Here is a 17,220-nt window from a genome sequence, read left to right on the forward strand (position 1 = left end):
GGGGTGCGAAGGTCTAAAGACCAATTGAGAAAACGATGGTCCGACATAAAATTGAGGGAGCCGGATCAGTACCTCAAAAATCAAGAAGGCGCTCCGAAAAAGTAAGTACCTGTCCTAAGTTCCCATTATACATAGCGACGTGTATGAATTCGTATACCGTTCGTATATTTACACTAAATTCGTATACCGTTCGTATATTTACACTAAATTCGTATACCGTTCGTATATTTACACTAAATTCGTATACCGCATACGATGTTATTAGCTGATCCAGGGTTATGACTGTTTTGGTCTGGATCATTTGACGTAATGAGTAAAGTTCGTAACGTTATTGTTTAGCTGTCTTTGAAATGTATTTCAGTATGGTTAAAAGGGAAATTTCATTGTCTTCAACTTGGATCTCTTCATTAACAGAAAATTGTACACCACCTCAAAGCAATGTTTCATATCTGTGTGCTAAAGTATACCTTTTGTTTGATTCTCATAGGGCAGAAAAGACTGACACCAACCCCGCCAGGACCCCCAACCCCGCCGGGACCCCCAACCTCATCGGAAAGCCCAACCCCGCCAGAACCCCCAACCTCACCGGAAAGCCCAACCCCGCCAGGACCCCCAACCCCACCAGGACCCCCAACACCACCAGCCTGAATGGCAGAGAAATCAGGAGGTGGAGGAAAGAGAGGTGGAGGAAGTGAACACACCAGGTGAGTGTCTGACACCCCAGCTTCACGTAATCTATGTCTATGTATATATGCATATTTCTAAATACATGTTTTTTATCCCATTTTTAGATGATGTGCTGTTTGTGGAACAACAACCTGAAGCGTTCAGTACAGACAGTGCACAGAGGCTCATCGGCCAGATCATGGCATGGAATGGGGAGATTGATGCCATGCGCAATCGCCTCAATGCCATGCAGCAGGAAATGAAGAATATGATAGATATTTTGGGAAGAATCTAATCCCTTTTTCAAAAAATAATCATTTTCTTCATTTCCTGCTGCATGGTGTTGAGGCGATGCCCCCATTCCAATGTTATTGTTATTTGAAAAATGTTTTAAGAAAAAAAAAAAAATCTATATTTTGATTTTAATAAAAAAAATGATCCAAAAAAACCCCCCAAAAAAATGTGATTTTCAAAAAAAAATGATCAAAAACCAAAAATATATTTTGATTTAAAAAAAAAAAATGATCAAAAATAAATAAATAAATAAATAAAGATATGTTGATTTTAAACAAAAAATGATCAAAAAAATATATATATTTGGAGTTAAAAAAAAAAATGATCACAAAAAAAAACAACAAATTTTGATTTTAATCAAAAATGTGGCACAGATTAAAAAAGTTAAACTAAAAACGATGTGTGGCTTCTTATTTCAATGCTCAATACCAGTATATTTGTTCAGTTGTTGTAGTTACATTGACCATGTACTCTAAAACGTGTGTAGCTGAGATACAGCACAATATAAAAGTTAGCTCAAAGAGAGATTGTCACCTCATGTTGTTTTAAACTAGTGGCAAAAAGGACAAAGATCATGGCTATTTGCAAACATAAGAAACACAGACAACAGTAGTTGAACAGAAATATTATTTTATGAATAAGTAATATATTTACAAGTTAGTAAACACATTTTGCTGCCAAGGCACTGCCCCTCTACCAACAAAGTAGTCCATATATTGTTCACGGACAAGACGGCCATTCTGGGAGCCCAAACCAGCACGTGCACCTTCCAGAGCTGGCATCACAGCCTCTTCAGCTGGTCCGGAAAAAGCATCATCTGTTTGCCCTGAGGCAATATAGCTGGAAGCATTCCTCCTTAAAAAATTATGGAGGATGCAGCAGCATAACACTACATGATTTAATTTATATTCTGCCAAGTTTATGGCAGTTAAAAAGAGACGAAATCTGCTTGAAAGAATGCCAAAGGCATTTTCAACTACCCTTCGGGCACGAGACAGACGATAATTGAAAACCCTTTGTTCTGGGGTTAGGTTCCTCATTGGAAAGGGTTTGAGAATATGTTCCCCCAAAGAAAAGGCATCATCTGCCACAAACACGAAATTTAGTCCCTCAATATTTTCCTGAGCAGGTGGCAAATGTAAGGTCCCTTTCTGCAGCCGGTCATAAAATTCAGTATGCATCAGCACACCTCCATCAGAGTGACGGCCATTCATCCCAACATCAACATACAAAAAATCATATTTGGCTGACACCACAGCCAGCAGAACTATGCTGCAAAATCCTTTATAATTAAAATAATACGATCCCGAGTTTGGCGGTGGAACTATCCTCACATGCTTGCCATCAATGGCACCTCCACAGTTGGGAAAATTCCATAAATTGGCAAACTGTGCCGCCACATCCTGCCATTGCTGGGTGGTTGAAGGAAACTGTGGAATCAAACAAATAAAAAAATATTAATACCCGAGTACATAAAATTGCAAACATAGTTGACACAAACATTGTGGGGCAACATAATATTAGAACATTTAAATGTTTTTTCCAATAAAATGATAAGTTACAATTATATGTTCCCTCACCCTCTCTGGTGGCACATTCAAAAAAACTTGGGGGGGGAGTTGTGTATGATGGTTTGGACAAGTCAACACTTCAATGAGAACTAAATGCATTAAAATGTAAGTTTAATTTGGCCAACACATCCATCTTTCCAAGATTGTCAGGCCAGTGGATAGGTAAGAAGTGGTATAAAACAAAAAGAAGAATGCACATTGTCCAAATCTACACACATTTTGACATACATCATAAACCCAAAAAAATGTTAATTATGAGTAATCGATATGACGAAGTTAAAAAGCCAGGAAGCTGGGACAGCATAGGGATGGTGGGAGCCATTCATAATGATAAGTTAATCCTAACCAAAGTATAATTTGTACATTTTGAAGGTAATCAGGCAGGCCCTTGCACTACATTATTTTAAGTATTTAGGCAGCAATCTTAACTCCAAAAATAAGGTACACAGTGTATGTGTTTAGCTAAATCTGCAGATAGAGTAGTTGTATTGGTTTACTCTGCATTTTTTATTATTGTTTTCTTTAGTTTTTGTTTTTTTTCTGGATTTTTTTGGGGTGTTACAATAAGTGTGTGAAACACAAAAAAGGGACTCTTGCACTCTGCATAAATTTAAGGGCAGGAATAAGATTGACACACATTTTAGGTGGTGTTTAGGGTAAGGAATGAAGCATTATAAATAAAGTGTGAAGTACTAGGTAGGGATGCACCGAAATTTCGGCCAAAGAAATATATTGGCTGAAAATGGCCCTTTCGGCAAGAAGCCGAAAGAGAATTTTCGCCAATCCTGGTGCGAACATGGGGCGGGGGCTTCTGGCCTTGGTCAGGCAGCCTGTGGGGTCTCAGTGTAAAGTCTCCTCCACAGCGGTGGCTCCTCAGCCGATGTGGAAATCAGGTGTGCAGGAGCTCGAACACGCCGTTTACTATGAAAGCGAAAGCAAAGGAGAGGCATCTAGCAGTGTGTGCTGTGCTCTCTGCCTCCCCCTACAGTGCAGTACCCAGCATGGAGATTAAAGTACAGAGCTGCAGCTCCCAATTTTAAAAGGACTGTCTATATCTATATATCTCTCTCTCTCTATATATATATATATATATATATATATATATATATATCTATCTATATCTATATCTATATACACACACATATATATATATATATATATATATATATATATATATATATATATATATATATATATTTGTATGCTTCTCTGTGTATATGTGTGTGTATGTTTATTTATGTGTTTGTGTTTTTATATATGTATGTTTATATGCATTGGTGAGGCACAGGCAGGCTATATGATGGCCACTGGTAGGCTGCTGGGGACAGTGAGGCTGCATTGATCTCCTGTAGCATGTACCCAGTCTCTGACCTTCTCCTGTAGCATGTACCCAGTCTCTGACCATCTCCTGTAGCATGTACCCAGTCTCTGACCATCTCCTGTATAAAAATATTTAAAAAAAATAGTCAATTTCGGTATCGGTGCTGTTTCAGTATCGGCTTCAGCAACCAAAAAACCCATTCGGTGCATCCCTAGCACTAGGCTAGGTGTGTACGGGCCCAGGGTGACATGCTGGGGAGGTTAGTGAGGGGAAATATGCACGTAGGCCACAAAAGAGGTTACAGTATGCATGAGGACAAAGAGGACATACATTCACAGCATATCAAAAAAATGGGAAGGATGGAATACAAAAAATATAAATTGAGTTGGAAAACAGGAAGGTGATATTAAAGCAAAAAACTTACATGCATATAGTCCTTCTGCAGGACTTGGATGATGGCACAACATGTTTCAGGAATAATGACTCCCAGAGCCTGCGGAGATATACCAGTGGTAAACTTAATATCCTGGAGACTCCTCCCTGTCGCCAAATAACGCAAGGTGGCTATGAGTCTTTGTTCTGCTGGAATAGAAGCTCTCATGCAGGTGTCCTGCTTCATGATATAGGGGGACAGCAAGGACAATAGTTGCTGAAAGCAGGAGTCCGTCATCCGGAGATAATTACGAAAATCATTTGGATTATTCTCCTGCAGCTCACGCAATAAGGGCATATGGCTAAATTGGTCTCGATTAAGTAGCCAAGTTTTGGCCCAAATACTCCTCACCCTACTACTATGATTATTCCTAGACCGGGCTAAAGTCACAGCAACAACTCCAAGCCCATAAATAGCACGCTCTCTCCTAGGATCGCGCAACATAACTAGTTGGTCAAATCGGTCGGAAACTAACAAGAAACGCACGGAACGAAAAACCGCGAATCAGCACCGACCAAATGTCTACTAACTCGAAAATAGCAGACGGAACCCGAAGGGTGACGCCAGAGAATTGAACGTCCTCTTTTGAAGCGTCGTCAGTACGTTGTGACGTCACTACGTTCGTGTTTGTTGTCAAAAAGTCAGATCGTGTGTATGCAATACAAACTTGTGGACCACGCCCTTTGTACAAAAGTCCACAGGAAAGTTTGTACAAAGTCCGACCGTGTGTATGAGGCTTAAGACTGTCTATGCTTCCTAGCTTTGTGGGTGTTGATTTTATCTGGATGAGTTTTTTTTGGTATAGGTTTCATGGGTTCCAATAACACCCAATGACCAATTTTTCACGCATCTGTTTGACAGGTGCATATCATTTCAATCTTTCCCAGCAAGACCAATTCTTGCTTTTATTAAGAGTACCTCTAAGGGGTTACAGTGTGAAGGCACCACCAACACTCAAAGCCCATTTTTTTCCACCACTGTTGGTTTGACCAGGGCATATCATTTAAATTTTTGACAGCAAGGCCAATTCTTGCTTACATCGAGACTAACTCTATAGGCTTATCATGTGAAGGCACCGCCAACACCCAAAGCCCAAATTTTCACACCTGTTACTTCTATCCAAAGTCTGCGAAACAGACACCAGAATTTATATATAAAAAAAAATCTCTAATCTTGTTCTAAATTGTGGCCTCATCATATATAAAAAACAAAAGATAATACGGCGCACTCTGAATATGACTAGTAAACAAACTCATATAGTGTTGAATGGGAATGAACATAGAGTATAAATAGTATTAATGACCACAATGGGCTGTTACAGTCAGTAATGTCCATGAAGTTTAAGGTAAAATTATTTAAAAGAAACCGTCCATAGGGGGCTGCCAGTTCTGAGTAGAAATTAAAAAGTGCTCTGAAAACGAGAAATGGAAGAGGAACGGCGCCTTCTAAGTGCAGTAAAATGGTAAATTTTAATAAAATGTTATAAATCAATACACTCACAAAAGTGGTTCATAGATGGGCATTGTAATAATTTCAGCATCCACTAGTCGCCGTCAGAGAGGAGAGGCCATCAGCTGTAAATCCGGCAGAGGGATAGATAAATACTACCATTTATTATTTATATAATTTATCCCTCATAATTATATTTCAAAAATGGCTAAAATTTCCAAATTAATCAAAAATTAAACTAGACATGTCCTAGTCATCATTCACATTAAACATAAGTAATATCTGTAGTCCATCACATCCGTATTTCTCTTATGGTTTTCTCATTTATTCTCATTTTTACATTTATTTTTTATTATTATTATTTTTATCTCACTCGCTATTCCCCTCTGTTTTACCATTCCAAAAATCCATATCTTAGCTATGTTTATTCTTATGTATGTATATTTTTTCCCCCATCACTCTATACTCATCATCATCATTAGCGTTGTCGTTTTTTATATAGAGCCCTTCTTGTTAACTCCTGTTTCTTATGCTGCTATGGTAACAATCATGTGAGCTGGGGGGGTACAAAAGGGCCTTATATACTTCCTGTTTCTTATGCTGCTACTTCCTGTTTTGTATGCTCCTATGGTAGCAATCACGTGACCTAGGGGGTATAAAAGGACCTTATCTAAGATGGCCACCATAAAGCCTGAAGAAGGGACGCGCATGTCCCGAACGCGAGCGCCTCCCCACAAACCCGGAAGTGATGCCGATCCCCGCCAGTGCTGGTGCCTAGTGTTTGCGCTCCACGACCACCGGAAACATCATATCCAGCGGTGTTTCCGGGCCTGGGACCATCCACATCATCTATCCCTCTGCCGGATTTACAGCTGATGGCCTCTCCTCACTGATGGCGACTAGCGGATGCTAAAATTATTACAATGACCATCTATGAACCACTTTTGTGAGTGTATTGATTTTTAAAATTTTATTAAAATTTACCGTTTTACTGCACTTAGAAGGCGCCGTTCCTCTTCCATTCGTCCTCATCATACAGACTGGCTTCCCAAGCCGTTGTTTATAAAATAAAGAAAGCTTACAGGGAAAATGTGTTTTTTTTTTTTTGCCTTTTTATACGTGGCATTTTTGCTGCAGCAGAATCTATACACGGTAAAGGTGCGCCGCTTTACAGGCAGACTAAGAGGACCCCCACCCCCAGGCACCATATCTAAAGGAAATTTTCATTTTTATTGTTTCACTTTACGTATCAGTAAATCACTGCTCATTTACAAACTTTTTTCTTTTATTGATACATGTCCCCCAGGGCAGTACCTGGACCCCCATACCCTTTGTATGCCCAATAACTTGCATCTAAGCCCTCAAAATGGGCTCTTTTGATTTTTCCAGTTTGGATCCCATAGACTTAAATGGGGTTCGTTATTCAGCTTTAAACTTTTGTGATGTTCGACAGTTTTGGCATGAACAGAACCAGGGGGTGTTCAGCCCATCTTTACTGCTGACACCAGCCGGCATCTGATCAGATTCTGTCCGCTAAAAACAGATGGATGTGGGATCCATTCCCCATCTGTCTGGCCAATCAGATTGGATGAAAGGCGGATGGAAGCAGACATGCGGTCCGGTTTCATCTGACCACCCCATAGAGAAAAGCGGTGCTGTGTCCCTGCCCTTTCTGCATAACGGAGCCGACACAGACCTGTCATCTGTCTGATCGGCAGAGAGATCCCCTGCTGAGCAGGCGGATGCACTTTACAGAGTCTGCCCCTTGTGAAAGGGGTCTTTGGGGCGTTATGATGAACATGTATACGAAAGCTATCCATATAGTGAATTTGGTGTTGCTATTCACTTAAAGGTTATTTTGATTGGCACCCCAGCAAACTAAGGCAAGACAACTCCAAAGTGCATACGTTGTAGTGCACCATAGCACTGTGTTGCAAACACAATGCATATTTTTTGGGACTTTTTTATTTGAATAGTCTTAATGCATCACATGTTGGGGAGCAAAAAGAAAGCATTGACGCACCACACCCGAATGTCAGGATCTGAGCAGATCAGCGTTCGTCAGCTCTGGGTGGCTATGCCACTAATAACACTACGTCACAGCAGACTGCACTCAATGATTTATAGCCATGTTTGACCATTCACTGGTGGATTTTTGAGTGAAAGTTCAGTACAATTGATGACAAGGTAAGTTTCATTTGAACGTACTTCAGTAAATGTTTCCTTTTTAGCAACTTTGGAGTGTATAGACTTATCTGAACAAAAACCACATTCAATTTAATTCAAGAAAAGTCTTCCATCCTACTTCTTCACATTTTCTCATCACTGCAGTCAAAAAATGAATGTCGATTTGATCCCATTAGCCATTAGAAAACCATATGTTCTTGAATGGGTGATTTGGAGGGTGGAATTTGTACTAGGAAATTTGACTTCTGTTAAGAAAAGGGGTTTGGAAAGGGGGGGGGGGAGCTTTGCGATAGTAGGGATGATGCTAGGAAGGGAAATATGGTGGGGAGCATTAGTACTAGGATGGGGGGGGGGGGTTTTATGCTCACAGGGGAAATCTGAGGGGTAGAGGAAGTTGTGCATGAAGGAGGGAGTTGGGGAGGGAGAGGATTTGAGCTGGGAGGGGGTATTTGTACTGGAAGAGGGGGAATGTTTTGGGGGTTGCTTGAATTGTCTTTGAGAGGATTTTTGCTGACTCGTAACCTTTCATTTGGAAAGGTTTTCTCACTAAATATAAAACCGAGTGTTAAAAGCGAATGTTCGTTCAAAAATCTACTGATATGTGGCCAGCTTAAGCCTACGTTCACACCTATGCGCTTTTTAGTGCATTTTGCAGTTTGCAGAAACGCACTACAGTCCGATTAACACGGTTTCCTATGGTACTAGTTCACATCTATGCGTTTTGTGGCCGGTGTGTATTTGTAAAGGGTCTGTGACTTTTTTCCTGCGATTTGCAGCCAATAGACTTCAATGGAGCTGCACCAGTAACGCAAGTGATGCATTTTTGATGCGTTTTGTGGTTATTTTACCACTGTATATAGCTGGTTGCTAAGCAGGGTTCCCTGCTAAATGTAAAAAAAAGCTGGCAAAATAATATGCAAAAATACGGCACGTCCATACCAGATCTTTCAGGTCCAGTATGGATTTGGAGGGAAACCCCACACCAAAATGTAAAAAAATGGCATGGGGTCCCCCCCCCCAAAATCCATACCAGATTCTTATTCAAGCATGATGCCCGACAGGCCAGAAAAAGGGAGAGGACGAGCGAAAAGCCCCTGCCCCGCCCGCCTCCTGATCCATACCAGGCTGCATATCCTCAACATGGGGGGGGTGTTTTGGGGCAGGGGGGGGCTCTGCATCCCCCCCACATCAAAGCAGCTTGCCCCCATGTTGATGAGGACAAGAGCCTCTTCCCGACAACCCTAGCCGGTGGTTGTCAGGGTCTGCGGGCAGGGGGCTGATCGGAATCTGGAAGCCCCCCTATGTGAATGGGTATTGGGTACATGGTACCCCTACCCATTTACCAAAAAAGCAGTGAAATGTAATAAAAACACAAAAGCCGGTTTTTGACAATTCCTTTATTAACCACTTCAGCCCTAGAAGGATTTGCTCCCTTCCTGACCAGGCCATTTTCTGCGATACGGCACTGCAACGTTTTCACTGACAATTACACAGTCATGCGACGTTGCACCCAAACAAAATTGATGTCCTTTTTTCCCCACAAATAGAGCTTTCTTTTGGTGGTATTTGATTACCTCTGCAGTTTTTTTTTCTTGTGAAAAAAAACAAAAATAGAACGAAAATTTCGAAAAAAACCACAATATTTTGTACTTTTTGCTATAGTAAATAAAAAAAAAAAATAGAAAAAACAAAACAAATTTCTTCATCAATTTAGGCCGATATATATTCGTCTACATATTTTTGGCAAAACAAAATCGCAATAAGCATATATTGGTTTGCGCAAACGTTATAACGTCTACAAAACGGGATATATTTGTCTTTTTTTTTTTTTATTCTAAAAATGGCAGTGATCTGCAGCTAAAAATTGCTACTGATTACTGTATAAATGTCACTTGCAGGGAAGGGGTTAACTATAGGGGCGATCGGGGGGTTGACTGTGTTCCCTAGGTGTGTTCTGATTGTAGGGGGGATAGGACTGACTAGAAGAGACCGATTGGTGTTCATACTTTGTATGAACTTTGCATACTTTGTATGAACACATGATCGGTCTCCTCTCCCCTGAGAGAACCAGGATTTGTGTGTTTACACACACAGATCCCGGGTTCTCCCTCTGTCATGAGCAATCACGGCTGCCGGGCGTGCGCGTTGGTTCCGGGGACACGCGGCGGGCATGTGCGCCTGCTGTAACATCCTAAAAGAGCGACATACAGCTACGGCGATTTGCGCAGCCGTGCCAACCTGCTGCAGTATAACTGCAGCAGCTGGTCAGGTAGCGGTTAATAGCTCTGTTTTTCTCTAGCTGTCTTTTCCCACTGTCTTCTACAACCCGCCTTCTCTTCCCATCATCAACATGGGGGCAAGGCCTGGTATGGTTCAGGTGGGGGGGCCCTCCCTTTCCTGACCTGCCAATTTTTTTGGGGGCGTGGGGGGGGGGGTCCCCTCTGAATCCACACTAGACCTGAAGGGCCTGGTAGGGTAGTTTTCTTTTTCACAAATATTTATATTTTTTTGCTTTCAGCGGGGAACCCTGCTTGACAGCTGATGACTTATCAACCGCTTGCCGCCCCTCTCCGTAACAACCAGCTTTATACAGTGTGTTTTACAGTTTGTTTAAAGAGAAGAAAAGACTAGACCAGACAAAGTGAGCCCCTTCCCTGGAACAGCCTGCAGTAAAATCTGACAGGTGAACTGGTTGGATGAAGTTGCCTTGTTACTCATTCTTTTAGCGCTATAAAGTTAAAGTGGGATCAACTGTACATATCGGTCATTTAGTCTGGCTTGGGTTGGAAAGGTACTAGCATGCATTGCTTTTTACAATGTTTTGTGAGCAGTTTCCACTGGAAGAACCATTTTTTCTACTCATCTGGCGCCTGCATTGAAATAGCATTTTCAGAGACAAAACACTAGTATACATACATTGTATATCGGGAAGGCTGCGTTAAAATGTTTCATCTTTACATTTAGTGGTTTAAACAATTCCTTCTTTTAAAATAAAGCCCTTGATTTTTAGACACTTTAGAATAAATGTTGCTGGTGTAAGGCCATAGCTGATCATTGATGATTTTTTGCATTCACATACTAACCTGCTGGCAGCAGGCTGCACTCATTACTCTTCTTGCAGTAAGTGTATATGCATTACATAAACTGCAGCACTGATTCAGCATGTTTCAGCTTATATGAAATGTGGCCAAGGTTTAAAGGGGTGGGATGAGGACGGCTAAAGCAGGAAGCTGTGTTCTTGAGCTAATGAGCTGTGTTGCTTCATACAGACGGAAAGACTTACTACAGTAGCTCTAAAAAAAAAAAAGCAAAGAAAATGCCGGCTGAAATTTAATCTTTGTGAGGACCTGTAAAGTATTAGGTAAGTGAAATACATACTATATGATCACACTAAAATACTTTGTCAATGCAACATTGCAAAATAATTTCTGGTTGCAAATGTAACTGCCTGTGAGGTTTAGAACCTAAAGCACATTGGGTCAAAGGTTATATTTCTAAGGATCTGTGTAAACCACAAATAATGTACGTTTGTACCCTGGCATAAGTATACAGTTGATTTTTTTTGGAGGTTTGACAATTTTGCAATGATTACAATAAGCAAATGTAACTTTTAGAGAATAACATTTAAGTAGTTTACACACAGGCTTTTTATAGAGGTAAATGCAGGTGTGTTTTAGTATGCGTAGCAGCTTCAACGTACAGTACCTTGCAAAAGTATTCACCCCCCTTGGCTTTTTACCTATTTTTTACATTACAGCCTTTAGTTCAATGTTTTTTTTTTTAATCTGAATTATATGTGATGTATCAGAACATAACTTGGTAAAGTAAATTTAGAAAAATATATACATAAAATTATTTTTCAGAAATAAAAAGTTGATAATTGGCATGTGTGTATGTATTCACCCACTTTTTTCTGAAGCCCATAAAAAGCTCTGGTGCAACCAATTACCTTCAGAAGTCACATAGTGAAATGATGTCCACCTGTGTGCAATCTAAGGCCGCGTACACACGGGCGGATTGTCTGCCCAACTTAGTCCGCTGAACCGTGTTTCAGCGGACAATCCGCTCGTGTGTGGGCTTCAGCGGACTTTTTCAGCGGACAGTCTGACGGACTTTGTCTTTCGGAATTTCCGTAATTTTGTCCGTCCAAACTTGGTTTTGTCCGTCCAAACTTGGTTTCAGCGGACAGTCCGCTCGTGTGTAGGCAAGTTTGACGGACTAAGTATGGCGCATGCTCAGAAAGGATTTACACGGCCGAAGGTTGCATTGCAGTGTATTGGACGTCGTTTTTCTAGTCCCGTCGTACGTGCTGTACACGTCATCGCGCACGTTTTCAGCGGACTGTCTGTTCATCGTGTGTGGTCAAGTCCGTTCATTCAAAAGTTGAACGGACTGTCTGTCGGATTGTCTGACGAACTTAGTTGGGCAGACAATCCGCCCGTGTGTACGCGGCCTAAGTGTCACATGATCTGTCATTACATATACACACCTTTTTGAAAGGCTCCAGAGGCTGCAACACCTAAGCAAGAGGCACCACTAACCAGACCCTGCCATGAAGACCAAGTAAGGGACAATGCGGGTTATTTACGAAAGGCAAATCCACTTTGCACTAAAAGTGCAAACTACACTTGAAATTGCACTTTGAAGTGCAGTCGCTGTAAATCTGAGGGGTAGGTCTGAAATGAGGGGAAGCTCTGCTGATTTTATAATCCAATCATATGCAAGCTAAAATGCTGTTTTTTATATTCCTTGCATGCCCCACTCAGATCTACAGTGACTGCAATTTCAGGTGCACTTTGCACTTGTAGTGGAAAGTGGATTTATTTACCTTTAGTAAATAACCCCCAGTGTTTTTAAGAAGTCAGGGTTAGGTTATAAAAAAAAAAAAAATCCAAATCTTTGATGATCCCTAGGAGCACCATCAAATCTATCATAACCGAATGGAAAGAACATGGCACAACAGCAAACCTGCCAAGAGACGGCCACACACCAAAACTCACGGACCGGGCAAGAAGGGCAGTCCGGAGACCTAAGGTAACCCTGGAGGAGCTGCAGAGATCCACCGCAAAGACTGGAGCATCTTTACATAGGACGACAATAAGCTGTGCGCTCCATAGAGTTGGGCTTTATGGCCAGAAGAAAGCCATTACTTTCAGCAAAAAACAAAATGGCACGTTTTGAGTTTGCGAAAAGGCATGTGGGAGACTCCCAAAATGTATGGAGAACGGTGCTTTGGTCTGATGAGACTAAAATGTAACTTTTTGGCCATCAAAGAAAACGCTATGTCTGGCGCAAACCCAACACATCACATCACCCAAAGAACACCATCCCCACAGCAGGACAATGACCCCAAACACACTGCTAAAGCAACACTTGAGTGGTTTAAGGGGAAACATGTAAAGTGTTGGAATGGCCTAGTCAAAGCCCAGACCTCAATCCAATAGAAAAACTGTGGTCAGACTTAAAGATTGCTGTTCACAAGTGCAAACCATCCAACTTGGAGGAGCTGGAGCAGTTTTGCAAGGATGGGCAAACATTCCAGTGGTAAGGTGTGGCAAGCTCATAGAGACTTATCCAAAGCAACTTGGAGCTGTTAGCTGCAAATGGTGGCTCTACAAAGTATTGACTTTAGGGGGGTGAATATTTATCCACGTTTACTTTTTCTGTTATTTTGTCCTATTTGTAGTTTGCTTCACAATAAAAAAAAACATCTTCAAAGTTGTGGGCATGTTCTGTAATTTAAATTTAAATCCTCAAACAATCCATGTTAATTCCAGGATGTGAGTGAACAAAACACAAAAAAAGGCCAAGGGGGTGAATACTTTTGCAATGCACTGTACTCATCCCTGCTCAGCACTACAGGAGCTTCTATTTATATCAAGGCAGTTTTCCAGTGCGTGCAACCTGCATTTACAGCTAAGATTAATGCAAAGTGTTATGCACATGAAGCAGGGCAGTTAGGACGGTCCATAATGTCCTGGACTCACATTGGGGATCCTTTCACACCATAACCGTACAAACAAATGGCAACCACCCTGACCTATAATTTTCCTCTGCAGCACGGAGCACATTGAAGGGTGACGCATGTCAAAAAACGAATTCCCAGCTCAATTACCAGCCAGCCTGCAACCAACTGAATTGTCCCTGTCTAAGCCCTTGTACACACGGTCGGAGATTCTGACAACCAAATCCGTCGGATTTTGTCTGTCGGATTTTGTCCGACAGATCTTGTCCGAAACTGTTGTATACACACGGTCGGACGAAGTTGTCGGAATGTCCGATCGCTCAGAACGTGATGACGTTATTTCGTTACGACGGGACTATGTTCAGGCTAGTAGCCAATAGCTTTGATGTAGGAATTTGATCTGAGCATGCGTGGCACTTTTACCGATCGGAATTCTCTACACATGATCGGAGTATGTCCGATCGGAGCATTTTGTCGGAAAATATTTCCGGCAAGTTGGAAAATTTGGTCCGACGGATATTCTGACGGAAACAGTCCGATGCAGACCACACACAGTCGGAATATCCGACAAAACGCTCGATCGCACACATTCCGTCGGAATCTCCGATCGTGTGTACAAGGGCTAACAGTTCACATTAAAAACAAGGGGTTTAGTTTGCACACTGTGGGATATATATGTAAGCTCCAGCAGCCACATCACCCCAGTGTATTGCAGTTCTAAATCTATCATTTTGAGAGGCTCCAAAGTTGGAGCATATATATAATATTGGATAGATTAATGGCAGGGATGCCTGGAGGAAGCCCACCCCTCCTTAAAGGTATAAGGATGAACTGGGCACCATACCACAACATAGTGCACATATAAACTCATTGAAACACATAAACGGAATGCCATTTAAGCTGCATTATCATGCCCATTGCATTGCATTGCATTACATTTGTATACACTGCATTTTCTTGTCAACCATTGTGAAGTGAAGGGTCCCTGCAAAGCACTGCACTGCATATGTACAGAACATTGTGGTGGGAATGAGGCACAAAGAAAACCATTGTTTTTTTATATGCCTTCTCAGTGACCTGTGTTGATCCAGTGCAGAAAAACTCATGTCACTGCACATGAATGAGCCCTAAGTGGTTTAAAGGTGAGCATCATTCGGCCTATAAGAGGACCAGTGCTAGACCTGCGAGAGGACAACACTGGAGAGAAGTATTCCGATGAGAGCTTGTAGGTGTAGCTCAGGCTCTCTGCATGCAGGGGAAGGAAATTCACACGAAGAATAATGTCGAGCAAGGACATTGAACCCTGCAGAAACGGCCATGCCAGACCAGAACACTTAAGATGAACTAGACAGAGTGTACGTCAAATACTAGAGACAGCTGACAGCATCTGACATGGGAGGTGGCAGAAACAAAGAAAAATTCTTTTTTTTTCAAAATTTTCGGTCTTTTTTCATTTATAGCACAAAAAATAAAAAACCCAGAGGTGATCAAATACCACCAAAAGAAAGCTCTATTTGTGGGAAAAAAAGGACAAAAAATTAAGTAATTGTCATTCAAAGTGTGAGAGCACCGAAAGCTGAAAATTGGTCTGGGCAAGAAAGGTGTTTAAGTGCCCAGTAGGCACGTGGTTAAGGTGCTTGGCTGTGAAATTTTTGTATGTTATTCTGCATGATCCTTGAGGGACAATGTCTCTTTGGATTGTTTCTAGATATTTAACTAGGATGCTACCAGTGATAAAAGCAATTTTTTTTTTCCCCAGGGGAAGTTGCTTATAATGTAGACTAACAGTCACTCAATTTAGGTAGGGATATGCTTCGGGTTTAGGTCGGCCATGACTTCCAGCCAAATCTAGCCTGTATTTCTGTAAACAGACAAACAACTTGGCCAGTTTGCCTGTCCGAAACTCTGGCTGATGCAGCTGGAAGTCATTAAAGTGATTGAACAATCAACTTGTAAAACAACCCGTCCAGTTTAACATAGAAATGAAAGGCAAAACATTTTTGTATAGATATAAAAATAAATGATAAATACCTCTCCCTCCTGCTTTTATAAGTGATCACTTCCCCTCTGTTCTCAGCTGCATAAGAGCTGGGGGGAGGGAGGAAAGCAATAGCACACCAAACTTCCCAGTGAATGGCTGTGCAGCGGGGGCCTGTCAGGACACGTCTGATCACTGGAGGAGTTCCCAGCACAGCTAGATAACATAGTGTGCTCTCCTGCTTAACATGGTCAGGTTTTAATAGGAAATCAGGGGGACTGGCAGGAACACCAGGGATTTTACATAAAGAAGCAATACCAAGAGAACAGGATACATTCTCCTACAAAGTAAATGGTACAGAAGGCACATATTGGGAATATGAAACGTTGGGGTTAACAAACTCTTTAATTAAGCAGTGGTATTACTACAGCCACTAATTAACAGATTCTCATTGGCTTGCTTCAAATTTTAACAAAGCCGGCAGAGATCCATGGTGACATTATTGACCAAATATGGTCCCTATTAAAATACAGGGCCCCCCAGCTATTTGCCCCCCAACATGAATAAATAACCACTTCTAGATCGGGTCTTTATTTTGGCACCTTTTGTTTACCTATAACATTCAACAAGTATTTTTTGGTAGAAAATAACTTGGAACCCTCAAACTTTATATATATATATATATTTTTGCCTGTGCAACGGCGACAAACAACGTACATTTTACTATCCATGGGCAGAATTACAGTCCATAATCTGACATTTGCGTTGATACCTCACATGTATGGGACGATCGCTGTTTGTGTGCATGTGGGACTGGTGTTTGTGTTCTCCTTTGTGTGCAGGGACGAGGGGCACTTAAATTCTTTTTTAAATTGTTATTCATTTAGGTTGTTTTTTTTTTTTTTTTTTTTTTTATGCTGTTGCTTTATATATATATATTTCTTGGTCACTTTTATTGCTGTCACAAGGAATACAAACATCCTTGTGACAGCAATAGACATGTGACAGGTACTCTTTATAGAAAGATCTGGAGTCTATAACACCCCAAATCCCTCCCCTGCCCTTAAAAGCATTCAAAATCAATTTCAATGCTTTTGATATTTTTTTAAATGATGCAGTTGACCTCCAGGTAAACCAGACGTGATGCCATGTTGCTTTTGGGTTACTATAGCAAACAGCTGATGAGAGCGGATCCCGGCTTTGTTTGGCTGTCCTGGTGGGATGGGAGAGACTGATCAAGCTGCAAAAGGCAGCGGGAGGGATTGCTTTTACAAGAGAGATGACCGTTGGTTCTAAAAAACAGTACCGGGGTGATGTCTGCAGCTGCTGGCATCATCTTGATCTAATCACCAAAAT

General features: G+C 41.4%; 1 protein-coding gene across 1 annotated transcript in view; it reads left to right on the forward strand.

The window, feature by feature from the left end:
- The first annotated feature begins 11,074 nt into the window (after window positions 1-11,074).
- LOC143982993 (N-acyl-aromatic-L-amino acid amidohydrolase (carboxylate-forming)-like) overlaps window positions 11,075-17,220 on the forward strand; it is a 36,908-nt gene continuing 30,762 nt past the window's right edge. Inside the window, exon 1 of the mRNA XM_077482191.1 lies at window positions 11,075-11,282. The gene's annotated coding sequence lies outside the window, so the exon portion shown is untranslated. The remainder of the gene's footprint in view (window positions 11,283-17,220) is intronic.

The sequence above is a fragment of the Lithobates pipiens genome, unplaced genomic scaffold (genome assembly GCF_037356315.1).
Source record: "Lithobates pipiens isolate NorthernLeopardFrog02 unplaced genomic scaffold, aLitPip1_a1.2 Scaffold_16, whole genome shotgun sequence".
Taxonomy (NCBI): domain Eukaryota; kingdom Metazoa; phylum Chordata; class Amphibia; order Anura; family Ranidae; genus Lithobates; species Lithobates pipiens.